We start from the raw sequence: 26,622 nt of genomic DNA on the forward strand, positions 1-26,622 counted from the left end.
CATACATACACCATTGATTGCCACTAGCCCCAATAGTGGAACATTATAGCCAACACCACCTACTCCTCCAAAGAAGTGTACTCGCTCTATGCTGTGGAGAAGCCAAGGCTCATCACAATACTCTCCAAGCCTTTTCTAAGAAATTCCTAGCTAAAAGCTTGGCTCCCAAAAGCCTCTTCTATGAGTTATGAGGTTCTATTTATAACAAAGGATGGGGTGATCATTGACATTCCCCTTTGTGAATTTTTGTCTACCCTCATGAATCTTCAACTTATTTACAAATAACTCTTTACATTACATAGTGACTATTCACATTCCATTAATGACACTTGGAATCTCACTTGCAACATATTTAAAAAAAATATACATTTTCCACATGTACCCATGTGAGACAAAATAGGCTAGAGACAGCCTAACAAGGCATAACACTATGACTCCAAAGTTTGGGGCAAGACCAACTCGGCAATCTCCAATTGATGATTCTTAGTCATGTACTGATGGTGTCTTCCTCCAAACTACTTGATGGTGTCTTCCTAATAGAAGACCCTTGCCTCCATAGCTTCTAGGTATATGGTCTTGGAACCTGTGTCCATCTCGTCTTGAAGCATGTACAACATGGTGTAGACCATGACAGGACTACTAGTGTGCTTCTACATGTTTGTTGTGTTCAAATCCAAGTCATCCCTAGTGGCCTCTTCCCTTAGCTGCTCCATGGACATGTCGACCTCTAACCAGAATTGGTTCTTGTGCTTAGCTTTGGTGAGGGAAACTGCATCCCTTCACTCTCTTTCTCAGCTTCTGGTTTTCCCGGCTCATCAACCTATATTGGCAATGTTTTCTATGTCATTGTGCCTTGTGTTTGTTCTTCTTCCTATTCCTTCTTCTTTTCTTATTCTTTCCTTCTCGGCTCCCATTCTTCCTTCGGTTCTTGTTCTGCTACCTGCAAGCTTTTCTCTTCTCTCTTCCTTTTCTCTACTATCTATGTCCTCTGTTTCCTTTTGCTTCTGATGTCAAAGATGCTTACATCAAGATTGAATGTGATTTCACTCTGCAACTTTGTTCTCCCTTTATTATGTCAGCAATTTCCTCCTTCCTTGATCTTTGTTCTGCCACTGCTGTTGGTCTTGCTACCATGTTATTGTTTATTTTTCTATAAACAGTTAGGTATCTGCATATATTGGAAATTAAATTAGTGCTTGCTCAACTTCTTCCCCAGTACTGCTTTTAGTGGTCTGTCTTGAAGCAACTCTATTTAGTGCCATGGTACAATAAATGCTAGAGAGAAGTTCTTCATGAGTGTGGTACCTGTGGGACATAAAGGAAACTCGTGGCAATAAAACATTAGCTCTTACAAATCTAACTTCACATCATGATCAAGCAACAACTAGGGCATCTAATGAGAGGAATTGTACTATTTTGACTGATAGGGGTGACTGACTGATTATGGGAAATGCAGACTGTACAGTCCCAACAGTCAGTGTGGATGCTTGATGATTGGAATTGTGAAATGCACAGTTCAATCTTGGTCAAGGCCTAGGAGAGACTACGAATTGCACAGTCTCAGTGACCAAGCTGGGAGACTAGCTCCTAGAACTGCGCAATAAATAGTTGGAGCCAGCCCAGGAAAAGCTCTGCGCAATTCTAGAAGCTAAGGCAGAGGCCTTGAGCTCTGAGATTGCATATTGCATGCAATGAAGTGTGAGATCCAAGTAGGGGGAGCCCATATCTGTCCATGGGGAGTGTGCAAACAAGAAGATCTGAAGGATGATGTAAGGATGAGTGCATATCTAACTAAGTGTAGATGTATGCATGTAAAACAAGTGTAACAATGGATCAAACTAAAGGAACAAGAGGCATGTGAAGGAAGTCACCGCACGACGACTGTTGGTGAAAAAATGGGAAAACTCATGCGACGCTTGGGGAAGGAAGTGTATAAGTTGAAACAACACTTCTACAACCTAAAACAAGTTAAAATTCCAACATTCGTTCAACAAAATGAGTGAAACAATGTTATGAAACCAGCTCACAAAAAGATAGAAAAGATAGATCAACGCCTTAGAATTCAACCTCTTCGAGGGGAAAACCTCCTTTACATTACACAAATGAACAATTCTTTGATGATACAAATGACAAGACCTCCTTTCTATATATAGGAGTCTAAGGGGTCATAATATAATCAGAGCCGACATAACAATAATAATGTAAGGGCACAATAATAACAATAGTGGGCTTCTATGGGGCACAATAGTAACAATATGGGCACTACATGGGTACATCGATATAATAAGGGGGTTGTACTAATAACAATAAGGGGTTACACTAGTAGTATAGGGGCCTAACATGCCCCTCTCCTTCAAAAAGTGTTGTCCTCAACGCTTGAGTAGTTCTTAATGCTTCTATATAAAATTTTTGTCCTCCCATGTGGAATATTCAGCGGGTAAGTTCTTCCACTTGATGAGATACTCTAAAATTGATTGATTTCGTAACTGTTGGGTTCTTGTTTCTGAGGCTCCAATATGATTTTTCCTTCCTCTTCAATTTCTGGCAATATTGTTTGAATTGGGATCTTTTGCAACTTTTGAATAAGTGGACATACTTCTTCGTCCTTCTTCCATTCATCCTTTGCTTTGTTTATCCAATCTGGTTGGATATTAGAAATAGCACAAAACAATGCTTCCACATCCTCATCCTTTCTTGAGAGTGCATCTGCAACAAAATTTTGCTTCGATTTTCTATAGATGATGTCAAAGTCATAACCCAACATATTTGTGACACATTTTTTCTATTCTTCTAAAGATAATAGTTGTTTTAAGAAGTATTTAAGACTATCATGATCTATTTTTACCTTGAAGTATCTTCCCATTCGGTAAGGTCGCCATTTCTTAAGTGCATGTAGTATTGCCAACATTTCCTTCTCATAAATAGCTTTCTTGAGATGTAGCAGTAAAAATACCCAATCACCTACATCAAAACATTTTTCATTACGATGTTGATCTACCTGCTGTTTCATTTGATTTTGCACCAAAGTGGCGTTATCCTTTAAAAGTTGGAGAACTTCTTGTTGATGCTCAATGTGATCTTAAAACGACTGTAACTCTATACTTTCGGATCTTTAAGTTCTGAAATTGCAATCTGTAGTAGCTCTCCATGTCCTGTTTCCAATGCCACCAGTCTGATCCAAATTGGATTCTCCGAGGAAGAGTTATGCCAAATCTCCCACAGTGATATGATTATAGCCTAGTTCAGTAGAGCGAAATGGTATGACGTGCCACATGTCACTATTTCAAACTTTGGCTCTGAAAAAATATATACAAGAAACTACAGTCCATCCTCTTTCTATACCTTAAAAAATTTCAATCTGATGCTCAGAGAGGAAGTTATGACGATTCTCCCCAGGTCACCTATTTGGAATGTAATTCAGGAGTCTGCAAAAATATCAACTTCCTCAGATCATATCTCTGCAAATATAGCACGAAAATCTTTGAAATTTGAACCCAAGGTTCAACGAGATTTCTTCTTAGATGGGTTTTTTTTGTAGCATCTGAAATGTTCTAGAAAAAAGTTATAGCGCAAATGCCACGATGACCTGTTTGGAGCAGCAAAACCCTAGAATTCAAAGCTCTGATACCAAATGTTATGAAACCAGCTCACAAAAAGATAGAAAAGATAGATCAACACCTTAGAATTCAGCCTCTTCGAGGGGCAACCTCCTTTACATTACACAAATGAACAATTCTTTGATGATACAAATGAAAAGACCTCCTTTCTATATATAGGTGTCTAAGGGGTCATAATATAATCAGAGCTAACATAACAATAATAATGTAAGGGCACAATAATAACAATAATGGGCTTCTATGGGGCACAATAGTAACAATATGGGCACTACATGGGTACATCAATATAATAAGGGGGTTGTACTAATAACAATAAGGGGTTAGCCTAGTAGTATAGGGGCCTAACAAACAACACTCTAAAAATCTATAAAAATGCTCTGAAGGCTCCTTGATCTCGTAGGGAAGCTAGACCTTAATGATCGAATGTATAAGTGAGATTTAGAGGGGTCCATTACATAGATTTGAGCAAAATGGAGTTCATGATGTGCATGCTTGAGATCAAGGAAAACAACGACACTTGTCATAAACTTCTAAAGATGATAATGTGTCACCTTCAAGAAACTAATAATAGATCCCTTGTTATGAAACCAGCTCAAGAAAAGATAGAAAAGATAGATCAATGCCTTAGAATTCAGCCTCTTCGAGGGGGAAACCTCCTTTACATTACATAAATGAACAATTCTTGGATGATACAAATGAAAAGACCTCCTTTCTATATATAGGAGTCTAAGGGGTCATAACATAATCAGAGCCGACATAACAATAATTATGTAAGGGCAAAATAATAACAATAGTGGGCTTCTATGGGGCACAATAGTAACACTATGGGCACTACATGGGTACATCAATATAATAAGTGGGTTATACTAATAACAATAAGGGGTTACACTAGTAGTATAGGGGCCTAACATGCCCCTCTCCTTCAAAAAGTGTTGTCCTCAATGCTTGAGTAGTTCTTGATGCTTTTGTATAAAATTCTTGTCCTCCCATGTGGAATATTCAGCGGGTAAGTTCTTCGACTTGATGAGATACTCTGAAATTGATCGATTTCATAGTTGTCGGGTTCTTGTTTCTGTGACTGCTCCAGGTTCCAATATGATTTTTCCTTCCTCTTCAATTTCTGGCAATATTGTTTGAATTGGGATCTTTTGCAACTTTTGAATAAGTGGCCATACTTCTTCGTCCTTCTTCCATTCATCGCTTGCTTCGTTTATCCAATCTGTTTGGATAATATAAATAGCACAAAACAATGCTTCCACATCCTCATCCTTGAAGAGTCTTCCCATTCAGTAAGGTCGTCATTTTTTAAGTGCATGTAGTATTGCCAACATTTCCTTCTCATAAATAGCTTGCTTGAGATGTAGGAGTAAAAATACCAAATCACCTACATCAAAACATTTTTCACTACGATGTTGGTCTACCTATTGTTTCGTTTGATTTTGCACCGAAGTGGCGTTATCCTCTAAAAGTTGGAGAACTTGTTGTTGATGCTCGATGTGATATTTCACTGCTTGAACCTTTTTCTTCTTGATATGTCCTTCTATCTCTAGAGTTTGAGGAGTGGTAATTTCTTCCAATCCTTTACAAGATATGGTTGGATTCATTTCTTGATGCTCGATGTGATCTTTCACTTCTTGAACATTTTTCTTCTTGATATGTCCTTCTATCTTGATAGTTTGAGGAGTGGTAATTTCGAACAATGAATTACAGGATATGGTTGGATTCATTTCTTCTTTCTCGATGTGATCTTTCACTTCTTTCACCTTTTTCTTCTTGATATGTCCTTCTATCTTGAGAGTTTGAGGAGTGGTAATTCTTGCCAATGCTTTACAAGATATGGTATGATTCATTTCTTCTTTCTCTGGGGTGGGGTCTTGGCGTATATCTTCTTCTTTTGATGTTTCTTGATCCTTTTCTTCCTCCTCTTCATATTCTATGTAAAATAATTTCTTCTCAGCACACTTATGACCTTTAGTGCATTTTCTATCACAATTGTAACAAAGCCCTTTTTCTCTTTTTTCTTCCAATTGTTGTGGTGTAACCCTTATAGGTTGTGGAAGGCTAGGAGAAACAACACTTCCATCTTTATAGTTGTGAGGGGTATGCTTTCTGATTTCCATAATTTTGCTTTCCACTATGTCACAAAGCCCTTTTACTCTTTCCAATTGTTGTGGTGTTGCTCTAAAGAAGGTGTTGCTCTTTGTATCCTCATAATGTGCTATCATTTCCTCCATGAAAATTGACCACGTAACAAGTTGTTTATGAGAACAAAGCCCTTTGTACCATAAAAATTGATCTGGTTCTAAATATGAAAATGCAATACATACCTTTTGTAATAGTTGTACACCATGTAGATCAAAATATTTCTCCATCTGAAGTATCCAATTTACCGGATCCTTGCCATCAAACTTCCTCATCTTGCTTTTTCTTGATTTTAGGAGCTCGACCTTGAAATGGCTGTAACTTTGTACTTTCGGATCTTTAAGTTCTGAAATTGCGACCTATAGTAGCCCTCTGTGTCCTCTTTCCAATGCCACCAGTCTGATCCAAATTGGATTCTCTAAGGAAGAGTTATGCACAATCTCCCAAGATGACTTGACTATAGACCTTTCCAGAAGAGCGAACTTGTATGAAGTGCCACGTGTCACTATTTCGACCTTTGGATCTAAAAAATGCATACAAGAAACTACAGTCCATCCTCTTTCTGTACCTTCTGATGAAATTTAAATCTGATCCCTAGAGAGAAAGTTATGACGATTTTCCCCAGGTCACCTGTTTGGAATGTAATTCAAGAGTCTGCAAAAAACCAACTTCCTCAGATCATATCTCCGCAAATATAGCACGAAAAGCTCTGAAAATCGGACCCAAGGTTCAGTGCGATTTCTTCTCAAATGGGTTTTTTTGCAACTTCTGAAACGTCGCAAAAAAAGTTATAGTGAAAATGCCACGATGACCTGTTTGGAGCAGCGAAACCCTAGAATCTAAAGCTCTGACACGAAATGTTATGAAACCAGCTCAAGAAAAGATAGGAAAGATAGATCAACGCCTTAGAATTCAGCCTCTTCGAGGGGGAAACGTCCTTTACATTACATAAATGAACAATTCTTGGATGATACAAATGAAAAGACCTCCTTTCTATATATAGGAGTCTAAGGGGTCATAACATAATCAGAGCTGACATAACAATAATAATGTAAGGGCACAATAATAACAATAATGGGCTTGTATGGGGCACAATAGTAACAATATGGGTACTACATGGGTACATCAATATAATAAGTGGGATATACTAATAAAAATAAGGGGTTACACTAGTAGTATAGGGGCCTAACATCCCTACTTCCTAGGGATGCTTTTCCTCTTAGGTTCTTGGTTTTTTGGAAAACTGTCATGCACTGCCTGGAAAGATTGCATAGTTCTAGGAAGGATGGGCAACTCTCTCGTTCATGCACTGAGAAATTTCTAAGCACAGTAGGTTTTGCGCAATTTCTGGGCTCAGTGGCTCTAGCCTGCCACTCAAGATCTGTATAATTTCCTAGTTGAAGGCAAGCTATCAGCTGGGTCTATGTAATTCTAGAGTCGAAGCTCATTGTTGGGTTGAACTGCGCATTTCTTGAGAGCAAGGCTAGTTGCCCTCTAGAATTATTAAGATCATCAAGCTAGTGCTATAACCGGTTTGTAACCAAGTCAGAGGAGGTCAGCTTGTGGTTAGACAACGAAGCAAGTAATAAAAAACAAGTTGTAAAGTGAAAGATAAAATTCAAATGAAATAACAAGTAGCTGGGTAGTGTAAGATAAGCTGCTGGGAATTTAGTAGGGAGGCTAAAAAATGAAGCGAAGGAAAAATTTTGGAGGGTGGATGTAACCGATACAACACCCTACTATTTCCACATTATTCTTTTTCATTAACTCCAAAGTTGATATTCAATAGCTCCCATAAAATTGTTCCCCTTTCCACACATTTGAAGTAAAATCAAGAGATACTTCATCATTCTTATCATTTTCATAGAAACAAGAGTGGCTTCCCTTTGTAGGGTTGTCAATGAATATTATCAGGTGCGATCAAATTTTACAAATTTAAATCCAGTTCTGGAACTTTCTTAAAGATCTTTGATATTTTAGCTGTGCCATACTGAGTTACAACACACTTAATAAGGGTAAAAAATTTGAATTTCTAGTTTTTGCCGAAATTTTACTATTTTTGGGCATTTTGGGCATTGTCTTTAGTATTGCTAGCTTGTTGACCTATCATCTATTTACTTCTGTAATAAACATATTAGTTCTGAAATTTGCTGAGTCATACTCTCTAAAAGCCCTAAAAATTGAATTTTTCAAGTTTCAGTGCATTTTTGCTATTTTGGGCATATTGGTCATTTATTCTTGGCATCATTAGCTTGCTGATCTGTGGTTATTTACTGCTGTAATTAATAAATCAGATCTGAAATATCACTGAATACATCATCATAAAGTGGGCTTAACGAGTTAATTTTCATTTGTTGGTCATCAGAAAATTTTATGTTTCATGTGTTGGGCAAATTTCATGATTTGAAGTAGTTTCCTTACTACTGTCATAACATTAACAAAATCTGAAATTTTTGAAGTGTTATTGCTGATCTAAATTGTCATAAATCTGAAATTGGTTTATCTCATCTTGGTCTCAAAGGTTGTCTAACTTTGCACTCAAAATATGAAGTTAATCTTGTTGATGAATAGAGTTAACTTGGACATCTAAGTTTAAATTGACATAATATCTTGTGTTGATAATCATTGGTGGATAAGTTGATTTACTTAAGCATCTTGTGGATTGACCTATAGTTGAATTTTTCACTTGTCTCTATTAGCATCTATCTTGTTTAAGACTATGTTGAAAGTTGGAACTTGACTGCCTCAACATCGAGGAACACTACCCGGTCGAGAGCTTAAAGAAACTCCATTTCCGTTGAAATTGGCGGGTCTGACTTGATATAAAGGGAACAATTTCTTGTTTTAAGGGTATTTAGTATAGTAACAAAATGAAAAAATAATGAAATGCTTTTATAGCTAATGGTAAAATTATTGAATAAACGTATTCTACTTATTTCTCGGGATAATACATCTTCACATGTGATTTAAAGAAAGATTTCACAAAGTAAATAACGATATAGATCATTCAATACTATAATGAACAAAAAGAATATATGATAAAATAAATAAATAAAATAGTTAATTAATTTAGTTAGTTAAAACTCGATCACATAAAAAGATCTCATTTTCTCATACATAGTGACAAATCGTCTAATCCTGCACATCAATAGTGATAATGACTGATTGTTTTCAAAGTATTTATATAATGAAATAATGCATAATAGATTCACTATCTAAATCAACAATACATAATGATATTAAAAAAATAATAGTACCCAATGTATTATCATTTTTCTTCTGAAAAAAATAGCTTTCAGGCTCAACTTCTTAATTAGATAACTCTAAATCAAACAATAGTGCAAGTTCAAAAGCTCCCTTCTCAAAATTATGGACCCCTTTCTAAATGCATGAAAGGGGTTTAAATAACCTATTAATATTAAAAAAATAGTAAACTTAAAATAAAAGTCTTCAAAAAAGATTTAACAAACTAAGCTAAGATAAAGGACAACTAAATTTGTGATCTGTTTCAACAAGAACTCATGACTGTGCTCCAGATTGATTCTTCAACTGTTCTCTTAGATTGTATATGTTTGTGAGTGGCTTTAGCTCAGGTGGATGTATCAGCTGCATGTAAATTTTTCACGTAAACAATGCATCATTAAGTGCTGGAAGAAACTGTATTGCTACGTTTGAGAGACACCTCAACACGAGCCATTGACTATGAGGCTTTACCAGAAAATGGCAATAAATTTCAAGGTTTGCTTGTGATAAAATATGAGTGTATTGAAACTTTTGTTTAGATATTTATTGCCAAGTTTGTTTCAAAGATGTGACATATGGCAAGGTGCCCTTTGGGAATTCTTGAATTAGATTGGCTTGCAATAAGGTATTTGTGATGTATTCGATGAAATTTGAGGCAAGAATTTTGGCTCTGCTAATAGCCATCTCTGACCGTTTCATTTTGATATCCCATCACCAAACATGATATCCTTATGTGATTCTTCAATTTGAGGAAGATCATATGATCTCCCTTGAGCCTTGTCTTGCCAATATATATACTTAGATATTTTCTCATTGATATCTTCATAAAATGTCCTCAAGTGAGACATTTGATTTACTAAAGAACCATTGATCTTTGACAAGCCATGAATTAAGGCCAATTTGTGACAGAAGATGGCCTACTACTTTGCTAAAAGTATGTCCAGTTCTGATGCTTCTTTGTGGACTTCATTTATATCTGTATTTTCTCTCAGCTGGTCTATTCTTTGTTGCAACTGCAGTATTTGTTCATCCTTGTCCTTCACTTCAACTTCAAATTGTATCTTTAAATCATTAAAGCTCTTTTGTAGCTTAGTAAGATTTTCTTGCCATTATTTCTCAATCACTTGCTTTTCTATCTGAAAAGTTTGTTCCAATTGGACAATCCTTTGATCCTTTTCCTTCATTAGCAATTGTATCTCTGTAGCTTTGTCGATGGTAGCACTAACATAAGCTCCTACGAACTGAGATAATCTATTCAATTCCTCGTGCAGGGCTATTTGAGTTCCTTTCCAAAGAACTTGAAAAGGAGTCTCATTTGTAACTATCACTTGCGATTGTTCTAGCTTTCTTTTATTCCTTGACCTTCTCATTACTTCTTTATACTTTGGACTATAGAATACATCCAAAGGCAGGATTTATTAAATCTTGAGGACTATCTCGTTAGTAGGAAATCTAGGAATTATCTCCATATCATCAACAACATTTGATTCATTGACAATCTCAACATTAATATTATTGTCGGGATTTTAGAAATAATATCTTCTTGGGAAGCCTCAATAGTAAACGAGGTTGTCCCTGTAGTCTTTGGAACCTACTCTATCTCTCTGTTGGTTGTAGCTTTCTCTGCTTGTATATCATCTGAGACATATGTAACCCGATCTTCTTCTGTTGTCAAAACAAGATTGAAATCCTTCCATAATTCATCCAAATTTTTCTCCTCTTTGATCTATCTTGTTTTCTTAACAACTATAGTAGTTGTTTCAGAAACTTCGGAAGTAATTGGAGATTTTGAGGCAGAAGCTGATGCATTTGAAGTTTTTGAATTCTGTCGAAATTTCTTTACCAAAGATTCAGGCAAATAAGCTATCCTTCTTTGAAGTTATTGATTGAATCTAATCAATTCATTGGGACTTAGACGACCTGCTGCTAATTTCTCCACCATATAATATTTGGGAACTATTTCAAACAAATAATCAAATTTGTTAGGCTCGTTTAAAAACTGTTTGAGCTTACCCTGTGTTGTAATATATTTCACTACAACATGCATGTCATATGGTTTGTTTAATATGGTTGGAAAATTAAAGGTTCTTAGTTGGCCAATTTCAATGGAAGAATGCCTGAAATTTCTAAGGCATAGGTACCACAAGAAATGGGAAAACATGGCCAGGAAAATTTCTTGGCATCTTTAAGTACTTTAGTTAAACCCTTACCAATTGTTTGATAAGCGACTTCCTTGGCCAAAAACTTATCTGGGACAGTGTTAGGATATTCCAACACATAGGAAATAGTTAAGTTCAACTTGGTCTAGTATAGATTTAGGTATAGAGTTAGGTAAAGTGTGTTTCTTTACCGTTGTACATTTTGTAACTTACAATCCGACGGTTCACTCTCTCCTCGGTATTACCGACACTTGATCCGTGGCTTGACACCCGATTGGTCCATGAGTTCTATTTAAAGCGCATGGAGGGTCATTGTTCGGGTAATCCGTCGATGAGAGAAAGCTTATGTAAATTTTCATTCTTTGATTAATAAATTGCCTGAAGTGGCCACGTTGGCTCAGGCCGTGGACTGTTTCCCTCTTTGAGGGTTTTAACCACGTCAAAAATACTGGTGTATTGATTTGAGATCTGGTTGTGAGCAGTGTCCTTTTGGTGTTCTTTCTGAGGAACTTACCCTGTAAATTCCTACATGGTATCAGAGCTATTTGAGGGCCGCGTCTGTTGGTGATCCAAATCTGAAGCCGGTAGAACTGCATGCAGCTGTCGTTTCCTAGATATACTGTTTCTGACTGCTTTCGGGCCGAGAGGACTACTCTGTTGTGTTCGGAGCATCTGTTCCAGTGAGGAACCCCTTTCGTTTCACGCGAAAAGGTTTCCGGTAGCCCTATCTGCGTCATTTTTAAGATCTGGAGGTATACAGTGTTTATCTGCAGTTTACTGTTATTTTCTCTCTGGTTATTTCGGTTTCTGTTTATTTAGCTTTTTTTATTATCGGATCTATACCTTTCATTTCTACGTATGCTCTTTTCCCTGCGACTCTGTGCGATCTGGGCAAATCAGAAACAGAAAGAAAGTTTTTTTCTCATGCGTATGCTCTTTTCCCTGCACCTTAGTGTGATCTTGGAAAATCAGAAACATTGAGAAAAATATTTAGTTTCCGGCTAAAGCTAACTTCGAGCCGTAAGGTTCATTTTTCTATGCATATTCGTGTTGGGTTTTGTGTTTTTGTTTTGTAGGAAAAAAGAGCTTTCTCAAGGCAAGCACGCAACCCAAGGCCCCCCCCCCCCTCTCTCTCTCTCTCTCTCAAATTTTTTGTATAGCTCAATTGGTTCAAAGCTATTTTAAAAGAGTAGAGGTCTTGGGTTCAAATCTCCATTTTGTGGGGGCATTTTTTTCATTCCCGCACATTCGCGCACTTTGCCGGCAACTTCAACAATTTGTTTTCAAAAAGCCATAACTTCTTCATCCGGAAGCCTTTTTCAGAGCCGTTTTTTTTAAAACAGCCTAATTTTTCGAGATCTATCCATTGGAACACTTACTTTCAGCATCTTTAGCTTCAGTGTTTTTAAAAAAATGGAAAGTCCATGCCAAGTCATTCTTGACAGCACTAACTACTTCCAATGGATATCCTACATGGAAGATTTACTTAGAAGTAAAGGTCTCTACAGAATAGCCACAGGCCAAGAGAAGAAACCAAAAGATGAAGACAAGGCTGCAAAATGGGAAAATAAACAAGATCAAGCACGTGGTTTGATAGGGATGTCAATTTCACCTGATCTTAGATTCCATATTGCAGAACTTGATACTCCTCATGAAGCATTGGAACAAATCACTAAAGTTTTTGGGATTAAAAATGAAATTAGAGCCCATCAACTTGAAAATGAGTTGCTTACATTGGATCCTAATAATTTTTCTTGCATTGAAGATTTCTTGTCCAAATTCAAGACCCTTAGATATCTCTTGGAAGGTGTTAAGGTTAAGAAAGAAGATAGTAACCTTATTTATTCCATCCTTACTAAGTTGGGACCAGCCTACTCTGTATTTGTTTCCACCTTCCATTCTACAAGGGAAGCTTTCATTTGTCAAGGAAAAGACTACAAGGCCCCTTCCTTTGACTCTTTTTGTGATTCTTTAATAAGAGAACAAGAAAAACTCTTACACCTTGGTCTTCTTAATCTTGGAAACTCTTCCAAGAAAGCGTTAGCCGCTCAGCAGCAACCAAATTCAAAGAATCCTAAGAAGTCATATCCTAAAAAGAATGGTCCTAAACCAAACAAGGGTCCTAAGCAAACTCAGCCTCAAAATGAAAGATCATTTCAGCAAAATGATAAGACCAATAAAAACAAATGGAAGAAGACTGATAGACATTGTAACTTTTGTAATCGAGATGGCCACTTAGAATCTAAATGCTTTAAGAAGATGGAAGCCTTGGAAGCCGCAATGAAGAAACATAACATCCATGTGGGGCATTCTTCAACTTCAACTTCAACTTCATCTTCAGGAATGGCACTTTCTGCATGTCGTTGTCAATCATCTCAGTCTGGTTATGCATTAAATGTATCTTCTTCTTCTCATTCTCATGAGTGGCTCATTGATTCTGGAGCCTCTTATCACATGGCCAAAAACAAGCCATGTTTTCTTCTTTAAATGATTGTAACACCAAAAATATATATGTTGGTGATGATAGATCTCTTAATGTTGTAGGGACTGGAACTGTTCATCTAGACAATGGTCAGTTTAATGATGTATTATGTGTTCCAACCTTATCCTGCAACCTTCTATCTGTATATCAGATAACTCATTCAGGTGAAGGTAAAATTGTTGAATTTTCACCTCATGATGTTGTAATCAAGGATCTAAGAGATCCTAAACAGATTCTAGCTACTGGTATTGCTGATGATTCCACAAGGTTGTATAAGTTTCACAACTTTGGGTCATCAAATCTTCCCTCAGTATTTGTTGCTCATAATGATGAAGTGAGCAAACTTTGGCATGAGCGATTTGGTCACTTAAACTATCGCTCCCTTCAGCATCTATGTAAAGAAAATATGGTGACAGGTCTTCCTATGGTATCTTGCAGAGATGGTGTTTGTTCCGGATGTGTACTCGGAAAACATCATCGGGACAGTTTTGAAAAACGTGCCTCTTGGCACGCCTCAGCCCCTTTACAGCTTGTGCACAGTGATTTATGTGGTCCACTTCCTGTTGCTTCATTCTCTGGCTGCAAGTATTTCTTAACTTTCATTGATGATTTCTCCAGACGCACTTGGGTATACTTCTTAAAACTCAAGAGCGAAGTATTTAACACATTTTTGGCCTTCAAAGCCTTTGTTGAAAAACAATCTGGACATCAAATTCTTAAGCTAAGAACTGATAATGGTGGAGAATATGTTAAAATACATTCATCAACTTTTGCACCGAAAATGGAATTCAAATGCAACATACTGTTCCATACACTCCACAACAAAATGGTGTAGCTGAAAGGAAAAATCGCACCTTAAAGGAAATGGCTAATTGTATGCTGCAATCTAAAGGACTCAGTCTTAGTTTTTGGGCCGAAGCAATTAATTGTGCAAATTATATAATCAATCGCACTCCTACTAAGGTTCTAAAGAATATCACTCCAGAAGAAGCTTGGAGTTCCATTAAACCAGATGTAAGTCACTTTCGTGTTTTTGGAAGTGAAGCATGGGCCCATATTCCAGATGAAAAGCATAAAGCTTTAGAACCTAAGAGTGAGAAATGTACTTTTGTTGGATATTCTGAAGATGTAAAAGGTTATAGACTTATTCCATTTAAGTCCAAAAATGTTATCATTAGAAGAGATGTAAAATTTGATGAAAATAAATCGGCCTGCGAGCCTAGTCCGGCGGATGTGCCACCTCTTCCTATCTCTTCTACTTTTGAAAACATTTCTTCTTCAGATGATGAAAGTGAGGATGAAAATCCTCCCCCACCTTCTCAGGATCCTCAACTTCCAAGATGGGTCCGTGCTACTCGGGATGCAGCAGGTGATCTTGCCGGTGATCCTACAGATCAGCGACGTACACGTTCTCAGTTTGAAAGAGCCTCTTCTTTACTGGCTCAAGCTCCAGTAAATCATGATCCTGACACTTTTGCAGAAGCTTCAGGCCATCCACATTGGGAAGCAGCTATGAATGAAGAATATCATTCATTATTGGCAAATGATACATGGGATCTTGTTCCTCTACCAAAGGGACGCAAACTTGTTAGATGTAAATGGGTTTACAGAACCAAGTATGGACCAGATGGGAAAGTTGATAAACATAAAGCTCGTCTTGTTGCTAAGGGCTTTTCACAGGTTGAAGGCATTGACTACACTGAAACCTTCTCCCCTATTGCCAAAATGAACTCTATCCGCCTTGTTCTTTCCCTTGCTGCCTCTTTAAAATGGGAAGTCCATCAGATGGATGTTAAATCTGCCTTCTTGCATGGGGACTTGCATGAAGAAATCTATATGGAACAACCCATTGGCTTCATCCAAACAGAATCCAGCCTTGTATGTCGACTTAAGAAATCTCTTTATGGTCTCAAGCAAGCTCCTCGGGCTTGGTATGCCAAAATGGATAGCTTTCTTTTAGAATCTGGCTTTTCTAGGTGTTATTCTGACAATACTGTCTACACCAAGAAAGTGGGCAACTCTCTTATCATCCTTGTTCTTTATGTTGATGATCTTATTCTTACTGGTAGTGATCCCAACCTTATAAACCATGTGAAGTCCAGCCTTAAAAAGAAATTTGAAATGACAGACTTAGGACACTTACACTATTTTCTCGGTCTTCAAGTCTTGCAATCCAAGGAGGGTATTTCCCTTTCCCAGTCCAAGTATGCTTGTGATATTCTTCGTCATTTTCACATGGAAGACTGTAAGCCAGCCCCTTCTCCCTTTCAGTCTGGAGTCAAACTTTCAGTCTCTTGTACTTCTCCTGAAGTTGATGCTACCTTATACCGTCAACTTGTAGGAAAACTCTTGTATTTAACCCATACTCGTCCTGACCTTTCCTTTGTTGTTGGCCTTGTTGCTCGTTTTATGCAAAACCCCCGTGAAAGTCATTGGAAAGCAGCTAAAAGAATACTTCGTTATGTTCGAGGTACAGTACAGTTTGGGATTCATTACAGTGCCAAAGCAGCTCCTCTATTAGTTGGTTTCACTGATTCTGATTGGGCTGGTGACCCTGATGATCGGAAGTCTACTGCCGGTTATGTCTTCACTCTTGGTTCAGGACCTATTACATGGGCTTGTAAGAAACAGGCTGCCATTTCTCTTTCGTCAGCAGAAGCAGAGTATCGTGGTGCCGTGGAAGCTAGTAAGGAAGCCTTGTGGCTTCGTCAGATCCTATCAGAGTTTGGCTTTGAGCAGCAGCATCCAACCACACTTTGGTGTGATAATCAAAGTGCCATTCAGCTATGCAAAGATCCAGTCCAGCATCAGCGCAGCAAACACATTGAACTACACATGCACTTCATCAGAAAGCTCATTCATGACCATGTTCTTGAAGTGCAATATTGTTCAACAGATGATCAGGTTGCAGACATCTTCACAAAGGCTCTCACAGAGGCGAAGTTCACTAAACTTCGATATATGCTTGGAGTTCAGGAAGTTGTCACTAAGGGGGGATAGGCTCTAGTGCCTCCTTCCTTCTCCTATTGTGTCATATTTGTAAATCCTTCAATCCTATCCCAAGTTGTTCTTAAGGGGGGATGTTAGGATATTCCGACACATAGGAAATAGTTAAGTTCAACTTGGTCTAGTATAGAGTTAGGTATAGAGTTAGGTAAAGTGTGTTTCTTTACCATTATACATTTTGTAACTTACAATCCAACGGTTCACTCTCTCCTCGGTATTACCGACACTTGATCCATGGCTTGACACCCGATTGGTCCATGAGTTCTATTTAAAGCGCATGGAGGGTCATTGTTCGGGTAATCCGTCGATGAGAGAAAGCTTATGTAAATTTTCATTCTTTGATTAATAAATTGCCTGAAGTGGCCATGTTGGCTCAGGCCGTGGATTGTTTCCCTCTTTGAGGGTTTTAACCACGTCAAAAATACTCGTGTATTGATTTGAGATCTGGTTGTGAGCGGTGTGCTTTTGGTGTTCTTTCTGAGGAACTTACACTGTAAATTCCTACAGACAGAAAGGGGCAAAATATGAGGATGGGGAAGGCTACCAAAAACATGAATGTAGGTAAATGATTCCTCCCCAAACCACCTTCCTATTGGCTTTAGTCTTTATTGGCTTATGTAGTAAGTCTACTGGATTTCTTGCCAAAGACTCCTTGGTGGATAGGGAGCATGATTTCATGACAAATTTTGTAGAAGTGAGCATGGTATTTTGATTCCCAAAGGATATCGAGATAAACAAAAATAGGGTTAGGAAATTGGACTGTCCATTTCCATCGAAGAGATGGAAAATCATAAGAAAAATAATTTGCGTCCATGACATAGGCGCTCATAAAGAAAGGAGGAGTCGTTCTTTCAAGAACATTGTGCTTTTGTTTGTAATTTGAGATTTGGGTGGTCAAATTGTTGGATGACATAGTCACCCAATCCATGATATAGCCATCATCAGAGATTTCTATCAATGGCACCCATTCTTCAGAGAATTTTTGCGTATTTGGATAACCTTAGAGGTGACATAACATAGCAGTAATATGAGAAAAATGACCAACAATGGAGGCTAATGAATACATACCCCTGTCCTCTCGCTTTTGTTTGTTTGGGTCCCTTCTCCATTCCCTGATCAGGTCTATAGTGTTCAGATTCTCTTGCATGAATTTATGGATGAATTATGTATCATACCTCTTCTTAAGTGGAGGTAGATGATCCATTTTCCTTAAATACTGAACTTTAAAAGGCACAATAACTGTCTTTCCTGGCATTATAAATGTTCAGTCTGTAATGTCCAGTTGGTTGATAACCCATCTCACCATATCTGTATATGGTAGAACTTTAGCGTGGGTAGCAATTCTGTGAAGAAATGAATTGGCCACATCATTTCACGCGACACCATTACTTGGAGGAGAACCATCAGCAGTAGTAGTTTGTTTCACAATTATCCTCAGATTTTCATCATCAAATAGTTTGTATATCACCTCCGAGGAGGCGAAACCTATGTGTGGAGTGCATGTAGTATCTGTAAACAATGGAGACTTCTCGGACAGTTCTTCAGGTGGAAATATTGGTTCTTGCTGTATTACAGACTTCCTCCTTGCCTTGATTATTATTGAATTGTCCTTTAACTGCTCTATATTAGAATTTACTTGTAAAGAAACAAACCAAGGTAAGCAGCAAGAGCCTCGAAGGATGCAAATAGTCATATCAATTCAATGTGAGTTATATGGAAATTTTTCGTATTAACTAAAAATTATTACCAATCAACTAAAAGAACCTCGAAATTAGAACTTTGCAAAGTGGTAATTAAATTTCCAAATGTTTGTTCACGTGACACTGACACTTGTCATTATATCGGAAAATAATTTATTGGTGTGTGGTATTAGGTGACATTGCATAACTCAACATTCTATGATTTCCTAAAAGTATATAGGCGCAAGATCAATATTAGCGAAATACCGGATTTTAACAGAATGCGATGTCGACATCCGTTAGTTGACAAAATGAGATATCGGTTCTTGACAAAATGTGATATCTGCTCAACATTTCGTATTTCGGATTATCGCAATTTCGCATTTCGGCTTTTCGCATTTCGTAATTTTGCAATTGAATCTTGCATTGGACTTATTGACTTATCACAATTTTTCATTTCGGCTTTTCACAGTTTAGCTTTGTGGTTATCCTTTGAAATCACCAACATTATGTGTATCATTTAGTAGCACCTACTCCTTTATATATATTTTTATTAATTTCGGGATTCATTTAGACTTGTAATTCTTCTTTTAAAACTACAAAAGGATTCCTAAAAGGTTTTATGATCTTATTCATAGACTTTGTTGTTTTATTGAAAGAGTAAAAATAAAACTTATCCTATTTTATCTAAACGAAAAGGGATTCTATCCTAAAATTTTTAAAGGGTACCCATTATTCTTTCTCCTAAGTCTAAAGATAATGGGGGGTTGTTGAGTACCACAACAATTGGTGACACACATGAAAAAACAGTTAATCTCTGTAAGAAGTCAATCTTTATCAAGAAATTCCTTTAGCAAGTTTTAAAATGATTGAAATCTAGATCAATATAGATAACTTTGAAATGAAATAATTTTTCTTATCGCAAATTTTCTCAATGTTTGTGATAGACAAAAATCTTTTTTTATGTAAATCAGTAGCTAATAGGTTGAAAAGATAAAGGGAAAATATTAGAAGCTTAGCGTTTTGAATAAACTTATTAGTCATTGGTAGAGCCACTATTTCCAGCAGGTGTTCATAGCCTTGACAAGGTTACCATTTAACCAAAATGAACCAGTATCCCATCCATATTATAATAACATTCTTTAGAGGCAATGAAGATCCTTTTTTTTTTTTAAATTCGTTATCCTCGTTTGGTAGCCAGAAAATGATAATGCCATTCACAAGTTGTAATAAAATTGAACAAGACAACTCTTGATGAAATCTTGTCTCAAAGTCTGGTGACTAAGGGCCACTATCTTGGTTTGGTTGCCAATAGTGATAATGTCAATCTTATTAGTTTCCTATGATCATGGTAAGCAGGCTCGTGATGAGACCTCTTAACTTTTAAGTTTTTTATATTTTTGAATTACACTCTGATTTTTTTTTAAATAAATGGAAGGGGAGGTTTCATTTACTCTTTATGAGTCTTGGATGACCTATTTAAGTAAAAGATGCTAAAGTCTTCATAGTAATTTCTATTTTTATAAAGATAACTTTTCAAAACCAATTCACAACAAATAGATTTTTTAAAGACTTTCAAACCAAAAGATTTCACAACTAAATGATTATCTTATTTCAAAGCTTTAAAACAAATTCAATACTTAGATTCCAATTTAAAGTTTTTCTTTCTAAATTGTCCCTAAATAAGTTTAACAATTCAAAAATAAAGAGAAACTTCCAATGTGTTTTTCAAAAGTGTAGTACTTTTAGTAACAAAAGGAAATGATATATAAAAATATTTACATAGTGTACAAAAGAACTTGTGTTCCTTCAAGAAAAATATTTTTTGAGTATCAGTCCATTAACAGGAATAATCTCCTTCTTCCCTTGTAAGTCTTGCAAAATTAAGGTTGATCAAACTATCTTCTTAAAAATCTAAAACGGACCAAGCCAGAGTTTTTGAAATTTTGTATGTTTTTCCTTTGTCCTCATGCACTTTATCCCTTTTCAAAACTAAGACTTCGATTTCAATTTTTTTTATCTTTGACTGAATTGACATCAAATGAAGCTTTAACCAATTGTTGATGGTGAGCACGAACTAGCTTAGATTTAGTTCTTTCTTCTTTCAGCTTTAGGATTTGAGACATTCATAATTGCAAAGTAGAAGAAGGTTGTTCTTCAATAAATTGAACCAGGGTTGATCAGGGGATAGCTAGATTTGAAAGTAGGATAACTTATTTCCCGTATACCAACTAAAAAGGAGAATTACCTATTGAGGTTTTCTCGGTTATTCTATCAGCTCATAAAGAAAATATTAAAGCTTTGTGCTAGTTCTTCTGATTTTGGTTGATAGTTTGTTTGATGATACTTATAAGATTTTTATTAGTGGATTCTGCTAAGCCATTTCCTCTAGGGTAATAATTGTAGAATAATTAAGTCTAAATCCTCTCTTTAAAGAAAATTCAGTCATTGCATTTCTAGAAAAATAAGAAGCATTGTCAAAAACAAGAGTATGAGGGATACCAAACCTGGTAATAATAAATTGATCAATGAATTCAATGATGCTCTCAGAATTGGCTAGCTTCAAAGGTATTTCCTCTACCCATTTCGTAAAATAATTTTTTGCAGTCAAAATGTACCTATGTTTTTTGGAAGAATGAGGAATGAGCTCACCTATTATATCTAGTCCCCATTGCTCAAAAGGTTGTTCAATGTTGACTGGTTGCAAGGGCATGGAAGGTTTCCTTTGTCTTCCTGAAGCATTTTGACAAATTTTGCATCTTCTTACATACATGTGGGTATCTTTGAATAAAGTTGGTCAGTAATATCCAACATGCAGAATTTTTTGAGCCGTTGCATCTCCACTATAATGTCCATCTGCTGGTCCATCATGCAGTTCTTGTAAGACCTTTTCTACTTCAATATTTTCCAAACATCTCAACAAAATAAAATCATAATTTTTTCTACATCATACATCATTGATGAGTTGATATTGATTGGATTTCAATCTCAAGGCTCTCATTTTCTTAACATCTAGTTCAAGTGGAGCATAACCATTTTTAAATAAAGGATTATGTTAGCATATTAAGACTGAGTACTAAGAGGGAGAACCTTTGTGATTTGTTCAATATTACTTGTTACTTCATCTATTGATGTATCATTCATTCCTGTGATTAACCTACAAAAACCTTGACCTTTTACAATTTTAGCAGGTTTGATTTCTATGTCATGTTCTTGTAATGTAGTCACCCATTTGAATCTTGTTTCTCCTAACTCCTTTTGAATAAGAAACTTCTTGATTGCTGAGAAAGGAACAATAAATTTAACATGAGTTTTTATAAGAAAAGGTCTAAAATATTTGATAGCTTTGTAAACTGCCAAGACTTTCTTTTATACTCCTGAGTATTTTAATTCAGCTCGAAAATTTGAGCTGAAAAAGCTATAGGAGCTTCAACTTCTATTCATTTGGTTGTGTTAAGACCACTGCATATGATAACTCAGAGGCAAAAGTATACAAAATAAATAGATTAGAAAAATTGGGGTTTGATAGAGAAGGAGCATAAATAAAAACTTGTTTGATTTCTTTAAATGCTTCTCTTTCATGATCACCCGATTTAAAAACTAAATCTTTTTTATCATTGTTTGTAATGGTAGGACAATTTGATCAAATTTGGGGACAAATCTCTTAACAAAATTGATTTGGCTAAGAAAAGATTGCATTGATTTTTTGGTATGTGGTAATGGAATCTCTGAAATGGTTATAATGTTTCTGGATCAATACAAATTCCATGTTTTGATACATTGAAACCAAGGAGTATACCTTCACTCAGAGAAAAAATTGATTTCTTGGGGTTTAGAGAAATTCCATACCTTCTGCACCTTTCAAATATCTACTTTAAATCATGAAAATGATTATTTCTCTTCTTTGAATATATGGTGATATCATCAAGATATACCACAACAGTTTTATTAATCATCCCTTTGAAAGTAATGTCCATAGCTCTCTGGAATGTAGATTCTATATTCATTAATCCAAAAGGCATTTTCTGATATGCATATGTTCCCCACTTTGTTTTGAATGTAGTTTTTAATCAATCTTCTGGATGAACAAGGATTCAATTGTATCATGAAAATCCATCTAAAAATGACATTAATTCAGAACCAACAACTGATTGCAGAATTTGTTCCATTGATGGGAGAGGAAATTATCCTTTTGATATTCCTTATTAAGATTCCTGAAATCAATGTGAATGCGAATATCATCAATTTTCTTTCTAACTGGTTCAATATTGGAAACCCATTTAAAATGTCTTACTGGAAAGATGATTTTAGCTTTAAAAAGTTTATTCAACTCACTTTTAATCTGAGTTTCCAAATTTGGATTTATCTTCCTAAGTTTTTGCTGAATAGGTTTAACATCTAGTACCATTGGAATGATATGTTGAATGATGGAGGCATCATATATTTTCAGATCTAGATAATTCCAAGCAAATATATCTTTATATTTCTTTAACAAATGAATAAATGCATTTCTTTCTTCAAATAAGAGACCAAGACCTAAGTTAATATTTTAGGGTTTTGTATAAGATCCTAGGTTAACTAATTCAAATCTCAAAGTTGAGCTTTGAAGTTGGTAGTGGTTGACCTTTTTAAATTTGTCTTTAAGATAATAAAGATCCTCAAGCTTACCTACAGGTTTCGGAAGAGAATTGTTTTCTATTGATTTATTCAATTGAGAATTATGTTCATCCTCATCAATTACTTGGTTAAGATAGGATAATTCAAATGTTAAAAAATCTAAGATATCTCTATCATTATTGAATACTCTCCAATTGGTCACATTATCAGGAATGGATGGGAAAAAAATCAATTCTATAGAAAATTTGTCAAGACTAAAATATTCAAAAGGGATTAATTTGGATGCAACGTTGACCAAAGATTAGCACTGGAGTTCTGTATTCTTGGTATTGGAGAAATATTGAATGCTACAAAATGTGAGGTAATATTTTGAATTAAGGATTGATAATGTCTAAGGTGGTTTGACACACAACGAATATTGTTTCTGACTTGTTTTATAACAATTTCGGAATCATGTTATTCGTAAAAACTATAGGCTCATTCTCTTCATCCAAATTAGTAACTGAGTGTTTCATATGCTTTTCTTTGTCTACCCGAATCTGATTTGGTTTTTTGTTATAAGGAAGCCATATATGCGACCAATCTGTGGCAAAATAACCATGTAATTTCTTAGACCAATCCCTGCTTAAGATAAGACCGTAAAATTTAGGAATATCAAAAATCAATCCATCAATAATTTGGAAAACCCTTGGATTTGAGGATAATATTATTAAAACATAATTTAATTCTCCTAAGACCTTGACTTTGGTTCTATCTAATTGCACAATTTGCACAACAAATTTTTCAGGTGTTATGTTCAGTTTGAGACAACTGAGTATGGCATTATATTTGAGGAAGCACCTGAGTCTATAGGGAAATTGTGAACATTTTTACTGAAAATCTGAAAGGTCAATAAGAAAGGAGGGGTATGAGAGTTAGACCGATCTCCAATTAGAATTGCATTTGAGGCTTCAATCTTGTTAGGAGTATCGTCTGGAGACTTTCCTTTTCCTAATGAGGCTTTTGTGGTTGCCAAAGGAGATGTAAGGAAAACATTTAATTATTTTAGAAAAAAACGTTTGTTGCTTCTTAAGTTTACTTACCTCATACATGGAAATACTGGCTTTCACTTTCTTCATATCCTCCACAATATTATACTCTATATGTTTATCGGAAACAACAAGAGTTTTTGATGTAGAAGGATAATTGGAAGAGGATGGGATGGATTCAGTATATTTTAGAGGAGACTTCTTTGTTGTGTTTGTATCCTTATTGACAAGAGTAACTGGTCTCTGTTTTGCACTTGAAGAAGGTGAATCAATGGATTTTTACTTCTAGTCTCTACGGGTAAGGCTTCTTCTTCTTCCTCATTTTCTGATGTAGTGAGGATGAAATCCCATAATCCATGTGCTTCGAATAACTCTTATTCTTCTTGGCATTCGTCAATATATAATGTTGTTTCTTCCTCTTCCTCCTCTTGATCAGATTCAACATTTGATATGACATTAGGAGGTTGAGGGTTTGTTGTCTGCGATCTCCTAAAAGATCGAAAAGGTTTTTTTAGAAGAATCAACTATTTGTTTTTTGATATCTACCATATCATTTAACATAGTTTTAAGAAATTTTTGTAATCCTTCAAGATTAAAAGGATATTTAGGAGTTTTCTTCTTTGGTTCTTCCTTAAAAGTCACTTTCTTAGATTTCCATTCTTCTTGAGCAGTTTTCTTCTCTAAGGTAAGAATCCTTTTTTCTATAGCTATCGACTCTTTCATATTATCAAATAAAGTGGCTTTATTAGCCCCATCTAAAAAAACTGCAATATCAGAAGGAATATTAGAAATATACCATTCAATTTGAACATCAACACCAGGTTTAGAGGTATCTAGAATTTTATTTAACAATTTATTAAACTTGGAATTGAAATCTTTGATTTTATCATTGGGGTTGGCTTTAATATTGGATAGATAATTAATTAGAGTAACAGTTGTGCAATCATCACCAAACTTGGTCAAAAATTATTCTTCAAATATATCCCAACTAGTGATAGATGCTAGTGGTAATGAGAAGTACCACGAACCTCTAGACCCTTCAAGGGTATATGGTAATAATCTCACTACATAATCTTCTTTTACTACTCCATTAAGATTAATGGTGAGCATAAAATTATGGATATGTTCTTCAGCAGGAAGTCCATCGTCAGGGTTGAACTCTGGTAACCATGTTTTAGGATGCTTAGGTAGAGGATGGATAGGTGTTGCCATCTGAACACCTCCAACACTAGTCCATGGTTTGCGGTCTGCTGCTGGTGGGTTTTGCTGCCTACCTGCCATTATGAGAGTTTGAAAAGAAGAAGCTGTAGTTGTAGAAGAGGCTGACTATGTGGAATAAGTAGCCCCTGCACTAGCACTGCTTGAACTAGCAACTGTTGGTTGGGAATGAATGATAGGGATGAATGGATCGATTAGATCAGAAGAAGTTAATGAAGTGGAATGAAATAAAGGTGGTTTTGGCGGAGATGAAGATAAAAAATCACTATTGGATTATTGAACTTCAGATTTTTGGGTTCTTCTTTAGTGAGAAGGTAAGGGAAACTCAAATGGAGTTATCCAGAATTTATCACTTTGAGAACGAGTCAAAGTACGTGAAGTGAGAAAAGATGAGGATACGCTAACTTCATATAACTCAGAATGTTGAGTTTTTTCTTGGGAAATAGAGATTCCCTCTAGTTTCTCAATTAATGTTTGAACTTTAGGTAACTCCTGTAAAGGATGTTGATTAGTTCTCTTAGGGCGTGTATTAGGAGATTTGGTTACAACTTCCGATCTAGGGGTTGGAGATTTCAAGTGAGATCTCGAAGTCGAGGGAGGTTTTGAGGGTGAATGACTCTTCAAATTACCTTTTGATTCGGGATTAGAATTCATTGCCATTCATAGTCGGGGACCCTCCTTCTAGTGCCAAAAATGTTGAAGGTTGGAACTTAACTGCCTCAACATTAGTGACACCACTCGGTTGAGAGCTTAAAGCAACTCCAATTCCATAGAAATTGATGGGTCCGATTGGATATAAAGGGATTAGTTTCCCGTTTTAAGGAGACTTAATATAGTAACAAAATGAAAATCTGATGAAATGATTTTATAGCTAATGATAAAATTACTGAATAAACTTATTCTACTTATTTTCCGGGATAGTACATCTTCTCATGTGATTCAAAGAAAGATTTCACAAAGTATAATGATTTCGATCATTCAATACTTTAATGAATACAAAGCATATATGATAAAATTAATAAAATAAATATTTAATTAATTTAGTTAGTTAAAACTCGATCACATAAAAATATTTCGTTATCTCATACATAATAAAAAATCGTCCAATCCTGCACATCAATAGTGATAATGACTAATTTTTTTCAAAGCATTTATATAACAAAATAACACATAATAGATTCACTATCTAAATCAATAATACATAACGATATCACAAAGATAATAGTACCTAATGCATTATCGATCTTCTTATGAAAAAGATAGCTTTCAGGCTCAAATTCTTAATTAGATAACTCTAAATCAAACAATAGTGCAAGTTCAAAAGTTGTCTTCTCAAAATTCTGGACCGCATTCTAAATGCACGAAAGGAGTTCAAATAACCTATTAATATTACAACAATAGTAAACTTAAAATAAAAGTCTTTAAAAAAGC

General features: G+C 35.7%; 1 pseudogene; it reads right to left on the reverse strand.

Moving 5' to 3' along the window:
• LOC149212756 (calcineurin-binding protein 1-like) overlaps positions 1 to 25,254 on the reverse strand; it is a 37,219-nt pseudogene extending 11,965 nt beyond the window's left edge.
• Positions 25,255 to 26,622: the final 1,368 nt, after the last annotated feature.

The sequence above is a fragment of the Pinus tabuliformis genome, chromosome 1_1, assembly GCF_031772625.1.
Source record: "Pinus tabuliformis cultivar Carrire ecotype Pingquan chromosome 1_1, CPIR1, whole genome shotgun sequence".
NCBI classification, from domain to species: domain Eukaryota; kingdom Viridiplantae; phylum Streptophyta; class Pinopsida; order Pinales; family Pinaceae; genus Pinus; species Pinus tabuliformis.